The sequence below is a fragment of the Furipterus horrens genome, unplaced genomic scaffold (assembly GCF_987537825.1).
Source record: "Furipterus horrens unplaced genomic scaffold, mFurHor1.1.pri manual_scaffold_17, whole genome shotgun sequence".
Taxonomy (NCBI): domain Eukaryota; kingdom Metazoa; phylum Chordata; class Mammalia; order Chiroptera; family Furipteridae; genus Furipterus; species Furipterus horrens.
Window position 1 is genome coordinate 104,145,029 of NW_028327187.1, and position 8,880 is coordinate 104,153,908.

The window sequence follows — 8,880 nt, forward strand, 5'->3', positions numbered from 1 at the left end:
ATAAACCCAAGGAGTTATGTACATATTTTAAGAAAAACCAGTACTGTGTTTAAGTCTCTTATAGAATTCCTAGCATTCTTGACCAACTAGCTTTCTAGACACTCTGGATTCTCTTAGTTGGTCAGGCTGTTTAAAATTTTCAGAAACAACCTGAGAAAGTTTTTCTGATTAAAAAAAAAAAAAGTGGTCCAATGACGAACAAGAAAATTCAACTAAATAAAAAGTTGTGGATGGTCTTTAAGCCTTGATGGACAAGGATGTTTGTACTGGGAGAAGATTCAGAAACCAATGTAAAAATAAATTGTGAAATTGAGCACAAATTGCAAATGAATTGAATTAGTCTGAACATGAGAGGGAGAAAAAGGAAAAGTAAAGAACTTCAGTGATTTTAAGAAGAAATTACCATACTGCACTAAGTAGAACACCAGCCCAGAACTACAACAAAACTAACAAATGAGCAAAATAAACCAGAGGCATGTAAACAAGGAACAGAGTGACAGTGATCAGGGGAGCGGGGGAAGAAGGGAAAGGGAGGGAGAAAGGAAGGGTCTATTCAAGGAACTAATGTAAATGACCCATAGACATGGACAACAGGGTAGGGAATGACTGTGGGAGAGGGGGGAGGAGGGCAGGACAAGGGAGAGCAATGGGGGAGGGGAATGGGACAGCTGTAATAGTAAAATGATAAAAAATAAAAAATAAATAAAAATAAATTTTTAAAAAATAACAAGTACCAGGGATAGTAATGAGGATGGGCCAAGAGCAGGGATACCAGCACTATGAGGTGGCAAAGGCGGGTTGCTGGATATCAAGACTATTTAATAATTGTCTGATCCCATAAAACTTGACTCAAGTTAGCATAAATAGTAACAGTATAAATAGCTATTACCCTGCCCACACTCATGAAGACATTGAGATGACGCAGGTTGACACTGGGCTTCCTCACAGATACACGCATTATTCTTGGCTCATGCTTACAGATTACTTAGCTAATTTATAAGATTTGGCAGAAACGTCAGCTTCCAGTCCCTCTGGGTACTCACACAAACTGTCTGGAGCAACCCGCCAGGCTCATGCCCCAGCTCTTTACCCTTTATTCCTCCTTCCCATTAAAAACTACTAAGGTGTATCTCTTCTACAGAAGCTAGTTTGAAGTCACATTTGGAAAGGATCTGATACTAAGTAATAACATCTTCCCGGTTACATCTCCCAAAGGACTGGCAGTTTGAAGACAGTGAAGCCGAACCTAGTTCTGAGCAGGCATTTAGGAGAACCCCAATGGGTCAGGACGGTCTAGCCTAGTCTTCCAGCTATGCTTCCACCCATTCTTCAGAACACTATGCTACTTGTTCACTTCTTCAAGAGTCTGCAGCGCTGCCTCCTGAGACTCAACGGTTTGGCTGAACTAAATGGCTGGGTTGGGGAAGAATGGGGTGGTCTGTGGGCTTCACTTTAAAACGGGTTTCTCTTTTCTATCCTAATGGCTTGGACAGAAAAGGCCCAGAGGTCTGAGAGGGGGAAAAACCTAAACTATTTACCTCAGCCCAAACTAAGTATAATGGGCAAAAGGGTTTTGGACAGGCGAGATGTGCCTAGCACACCTTCTTACAAAGAAACTTTTTTTTTCCCCTAATATGGAACATTGAAAAATTAATCCCTGCCTTTTGTCATCTGGTAGTTATGGATTGAATGATGTCTTTTAACCCTTTTCGCCAAATCTGTTGCCCTCAGAACACAACAAGGACACCAGCCTGTTGAACCAAGCACGCCGTTGACCGGAGGCAGCCAACTGACCTGGAGTCTACACGATCCTTCCCCATGTGGGAAGGCCACCCTCCCCTCCACACCCCCACTCTTATTAGGGTTTTCTGGACCCAAGGGTAGGTAGGACGATGACCATGTCCAGCTTGAAGCAGCTAGAGGAGCTTGAGACCTTCGCCCATTGTCCTTTACAAGATTACAAAGGGTCCTAATATTTGAGAGGGGGAGGATAGTTAATTTTTATGAACCAGGGGTATGGACTTGGGGGGGATTGCTGGGGGAGAGGGGTGCTGGGGGGAGGGGAACAAGGGGGAGAAAATTGGAACTGTTGTAACAATATAATCAATAAAAAACATTAAAAAAAAAAAGAGTCTTTACTAGCTCCCCATTTAAAAAATGTTAGTAGGCTCCATGAAAACTGCTTTATAGTCTAGGAAGAACAAGGTATAGTCCTCACCCTCAAAGAGCTACAGCTTAATAGGGAGACTCTAATGATAATTTATTAAGCAGTTACTATATGTCATTTGCTGTTCTAAATGCTTTACTTATATATATTGACTCATGTCATCCTCATTTTTTTAAAAAACCCTATGAGAAGGGAGATATTATTATCACCATTTGATTGTTGAGGAAAGTGAAACCCACAGAGATTTAAGTGACCTGCAGAAGTTCATACAACCAGTAAGATGGAGTCCAGCTCTGCAACCCATGCCTTCAACCTCTATGCTACAGTCCTCCTTGTAATGGCATAATAGCTACAAAGCTAAATATAATGTCAAGAATAAAGGCATTCTTTCTTTTTTAATTTTTTTCTTTAATATGTATTATACATTTTTCTGTTACCATTTAGTCCCCTTACACCCTCCTCCTCCCAGAAATCACCACACTGTTGTCCACATCCAGTAGTCATCTTTCTAAAGGCATTCTTTCCAACTGAGAGACTGCAGAAGGCATCATAGAGACACTAGTATTTGAAAGAATAAAAGAAAATGAAATTCAAGTCAGTCTACTTGGTCACTACTAACTAATGTCAAAAGGAAGGGTGACTAAGATGATAGTTGGACATTTTTTCAAGTTCAAATATCACCCCAATCTGCACCTCCAAGGTACCAAGCACCTAATAATATATTAGAAGGAAGTTCTTGGATTATTGAAAAACACATTGGCTAAATTTACTCAGGTCTTTTCAAAACTTACAGGATTTTGGTCTTTCAGAGCATAGTAGCCACAAATGTTATTCATCTACCTCAACATGCTGATCTCAATGATGATTAAATTTATAAAGGATTCTGCAAAATGGATTAGACCAAGAGCCATCCCATGAGACAAATCCAGCTGGCAGCTTATTTTTGTAAATGAACTGTTATTGGAACACAGCCATCTCCATCCATTTACGTCTCGTCTGTGGCTATTTTAACGTTACAATGGCAGAGTGGAGCAGTTGCTGGCAGAAACCTTATGGCCCACACAGCTAAAATATTTACCACATGTCCCTTCACAGAAAAAGTTTTCTGACCCCTGGATTACAAGAGGACTTTAGAATAATCCCTCAATTTCATAAACATTTTGTCCCACCCTTATCAAAAAATGTCCCCATGACTCTATTCAAAGGCTTCTATAACATTAAAAAACAATGCCTAGAACATCAGTATTATCTTTTCTCAAATAAAGTAATACCCAACCAACCCAGATTCTTGTTCTTTCATAAATTTCCTTTGTTTTTTCAAAACCGTTCCAAGTTATTGATTCAAAAGGATTATTCATCATCTTCAAGAAGTAAGTACTACCTACATATATAAGTAAAAGGTACTCTCCTGGGAGTTATAAAAGTCACTTTAAATAGGACCTAGGACATTCTCTAAAACTTTACACTCTGGCATGGACAATATGGATGCAAACAGGTGGCATGATAATATGAACCAAAAAAATCCAAATTTACCCAGTTGGTTGCTTTCACATCATCTCCATGGTCCCTTCTGGAAACATGTGTCCCAGAAGAGATGAGGCAATACTCATATTCACAGTAAGGTACTTAAAAGGCAGCCTGAAAATCAGATTCCTTCTTCTACCTTTCCAAAGTAAGGATTCAACAGTTACCTTTGATGTTCTTTCTTCCCACATCCACCTTCAAAATTTCTCTCGCATCCCTAGCTTCTCATTGTTGCCAATCAAGTCCACATTTTGGTACCCAGGCTCTCTCCACTGCAAACCAGATGCTGGGGGCTGAATAACTGTGCCCCCTCAAATTCATATGTTGAAGCCCTAACTCTCCAATGAGAGTATATTTAGACATAGGACCTCAGATTAAGGTGGGGCCTTAATCTGAGAGTATTGCTGTCCTTTATGAGAAGAGGAAGGAGGCCCTGGCTGGTGTGGTTCAGTGGATTGAGCGCTGGCTTATGAACCAAAATGCCACCAGTTTGATTCCCAGTCAGGCCACATGCCTGGGTTGCGAGCGAGGTCCCCAGTTCAGGGCTTGCAAGATGCAACCAATCTATAATTCTGTGCCTCTCTTTCACCTTTCCTTCCCCTCTCTCTAAAAGTAGATGAATAAAATATTTTAAAAAAGGAAGAAGGGAGACCAGGGTGAGCCCTCCTCACTCCAACGTGTGCTCACAAAAAGGTCACATGAAAACACAACACAACAGGAGGGCCACCATCTGCAGGCCAGGAAGAGAGCCCTAACGAGTACATTGACATGGACTTCCAGCCTCCAGAACAGTGAAAAAAATATTTCTGTTGTTGAAGCCACACAGTCTGTGATAGTTTGTTATGGTAGCCTGAGCAGACTAATACACAAAACCTAAACACCACCTAGAAATTACCTTTCAAAAATGGCATTTTAGGCATGTCACTTCCTCCTTGAGAATATACATTTTGCTGATGTGATTGTCTATTCTTGTGTGAATACAATGCTATTTGTTTTTCTTGTTTGTTTGTTTTTTAAGATTTTATTTATTTATTTTTTAGAAAGCAGAGAAGAGAGGGAGAGAAACATCAATGCGTGAGAGATACATCGATCAGTTGCCCCTCTCACACCCCCAACTGGGGACCTGGCCCGCAACCCAGGCATGTGCCCTGACTGGGAATCGAACCTGCAACCTTTTTGGTTCACAGGCTGGCACTCACTGCACTGAACCACACCAGCCAGAGTAGTGCTATTTGAATTATAGCCCTTAGCTACCATTCAATTTCTTTTTTTTTTTAACTCACTATGCCTGAATACACTTGCTCATTTCCACAAGTCTGTTTGCCCTGGAATTTCAGGAATGTCCTCATCTTTTTTATCCATTCTAAAAGTCCTTCTTCTTCCTTATAAATTTAGCCAACTACGGCAGTCTACACTGACTTCCTCCTCTGAATCAAGCCTGCTGCTGGTATCAACCATTTTTGCAGTGAATATGTACACATTGAAACAAACCAAGTATGTCTTCAAACATTTTTCAACCCACCAGCATTGGCTCATTAAAACACAAAATAGAAAAATAAATAAAGTTGATTTTTGCTTCAGTAACAACAAAGAAACACCTAATTTGAAATATCTTCACCCAAAACATATATGCTCTATAGAATAAATGAGTGACAGAAATGCTCCATGAGATATAACATATTTCATAGGAAAACTGACTAAATATGATATATAAATATTATAATACAGTCATCCCCCTCTTATCTACAGGGGATACATTCCAAGACCCCAGTGATGCCTGAAATCACAGATAGTACCAAACCCTATGGACTTATATACTATGTTTTTTTTTCTTACACATCTATACTTACAATAAAGTTTATAAATTAGGCACAGTGATAGATTAACAACAACAACTACTAATAAGATAGAACAACTATAACAATATACTGTAATAAAAATTATGTGAATGTGGTCTCTGTCTCTCTCAAAATATCTCATTGTAATGTACTCACCCTTCTTGTCATGATGTGAGATGACAAAATGTCAAACGCATTCCTGAATCTGTGGAACCGACTCTTCCTTGCAGTCAATGGCTTGCTGTCGCTCATTTCAGGGGACCCCTTGTGAAGTCTTCATACAGACTCAATGCTTTCCAGATCAACACTGCTGTCAATAGAAACACATTTTCTGTTCAAGTTTTCTAACCACAAATTTAATGCCTTTTCCATCTTCATTGTGCACTTATCCTGCACTGTGGCTATACCTTTTGCATTTTGAAGTGTGATAGTGAAGCTAGCAGGAATTTCTTTTGCCTTCTTCACAATTTCATGGCTAGAAGATCTGTTCTTACTGTACACCTTAGCAAGCGCAGCATAGAATTTTCTTTCTTTCCTTATTAAGTCAAGAACTTCCACCTTTTCACTTAAAGAAGACACTTGATGGCTTCTCTTTGGCATGTATGAATTGTCAGCATGACTACTCCTGTGCTTTGGGGCCATGAGTAAGTAAAATAAGGGTAACTTGAACACAAGCACGTGATACCAACAGTAAATCTGATTACAAAAAGGGCTACTAAGTGGCTAGTGAGCTGGAAGCATCTATAGTGCTGACACGTGGGACAAATAGATGATTCACATCGCAGGTGGCATTGAGCGGGATTCAAGAGTTGCATCACACTACACAGGATGGCACCAATTTAAAACTTATGAGTTACTTATTTCTGAAATTTTTCATTTAGTATTTTCAGACCATGATCGGCCAAGGGTAACAAACTGTGGAAACAAAACCAAGGATAAGGGGGGACTACTCTATAATGAATGTATATTTCAACTATATGCCAACTATTTCCAAATTAACTTATAGTAAAAAAAGTAGTATCAGAATCCCAATATGGTTATTTGAATCTTTACATAAATTAGTCCAAAACTTAGCAAGAAAGAAGAGGTAAAATTAGCTAACAGAATTTGGGCAAAAGAAAAAGTTATAGGGAAATACCTATTGTCAGGAACTAAATGTAAATCTAGAGGCAACCAGAATAAAAAATGGCTGACTCTGTCGCAGGAATAACAAACGTGATGGATACAGTTCCCGCTCGAGCAATGAATGATTGCTGACCACTTGAGCAAGATAACAAATGTGGCGGATGCAGCTCCCTAACTCAGGAACTTTCCCAGAGCCTCCGGTGCCACAGCTGTCGCGGTTTGTGGGCTTAAAAGGTCCATCTCAGCAGAGGCCAGGTGGGACTTCTACGGGCCCTCAAGGAGGTCCAGGAGTAGATTCCCTCTCACCCAGTCCCCACCTGCTCAATAAACTGCTTACACCTTACACCCAGTCTCCAGACTCTCCTTCCAGTGACTGCATCTGACACCTATATTAAACATTAGTCACATAAGCTATAATAGTTAACACAGTATTATATTAGCACAAGGATAACAGACAATTATATAAAACTAACTAGCTTATAAATAGATACTAGTCTATAAAAGACTTTAATATTTGTTTAGAGAAACATTGTAAGTCAAAGGAAAAGCGAGACAAAATTGATATAATTCAAAAAATATTGACTACTGAGAAATAATCAATATACTCATAAAATTAAATTACATATGAATTATTCAGTGAACTACAAAAACTGAAACCATAAAAAAAGATGGAAACATAAATATATGCACTCTGTGTGAAAAAGTCATCTCTAAACCCAAAAGCAGTAAAAGAAATAGAAAATAGATTTCACTGCACAACAAAATCTCTATATTTAAACTACTAGAACTAAAATTTGAAGTCAAAAAAAATCTAAAGTAAATCAAGGGAAAATATTTGAAACCACTATGGCAAACAGTTACTCATATTGCTCTATGAGGGACTCCAACAATTACCAGTATGGTGATGCAAAAAATCACCCAAATGTTGACGTTTCTGGTTGATTTTTTTTCCCTCTCTAACTTTATGTATAATTTAAATTTTCAGCAATAAGCAAAGTTCTATATATAATTAGAAAAAATGTCATTAGGAGAAAGGAGAAGGAAACTATAAAGGAGAAGAATAAATTGCCAAGAAGGTTCTCGTTAGCAGAGAGAGGTTGCTTTTGGTTAAAAATTCACTACAGACTTTAACAATAGAAGACTACTGATACAAAAATTAGTGTACAAATGATGGCAAAGGGCTGTCTCTTGGAATGTGGGTTACTTAGTGTCTGATTCTAGAAGGGGCTTTGGTCAAAAGGACAAAGCCAAAGGCAAAGAACTTTGGAATATACTAAAAGCAAAAGCAATTTTATAAAGTATAATATACTATTCAATCAATTATACACTCTTAGACTGAATAAAATGCTATAATCCAATTGAAAGCTCTCTACTTCTATCTAATGGCTTACGAATAGTCACAAAAGTCTACAATTGAATGACTGCATCACCATTCACTTTTAGAGAATAGATTGAAAATGTTAATACATATAAAATGAGGAGAGTTTAAGAGGGAGAAAATCATAGTTTCAATATGGAGCATGTATCAGCAGAAAATCAGAAACTGGAATCAAGAACTTACTGTTTTTATCCCACTTAAAATAATCTATGTCCAAAATTAGAGTGCCATTGGATTTGAGGTTTGAATAAAATAGCATTTAATTAATCACTCTAAAAATTATTTATAAATAGACTTCAATGTGCCTCTGTCATAGGGAGGAGTCAATACAAGGAACAAAATAAGTATTTCCCCATCCTGAAGCAGTTTCAACCCATTGAGGGTTACAGAGAAGTAACCAGGCAATAATGACAATAGTGTGGGAAGTGTTGTATGGGGACGTGTAGAGAGCTTTGACAGTGTATAAGGAGCATTCATCTCCAATATGAGAGATCAGGCAAAACTTTCTTTAAAAAAATGACTTTATTTATTTTTTTAGAGGGGGGGAAGGGAGGAAGAAAAAGAGGGAGAGAAACATCAATGTGGTGTCGCCTCTCACATGCCCTCAACTGAGAACCTGGCCCACAGCCCAGGAATGTGCCCTGCCTGGGAATCAAACCTGTGGCCCTTTGGTTCACAGGCTGGCGCTCAATCCACTGAGCCACACCAGCCAGAGCCAGGCAAAACTTTCTAAAAAGATATAGTTTTAAGCTGAGATCTGAAAGAAGGTAAAATCCAAATTAATATGGAGAAGAAAAGAGTTCAAAGCAGAGAGGAGCCCTGGTCGGTGTGGCTCAGTTGGTTGGAGC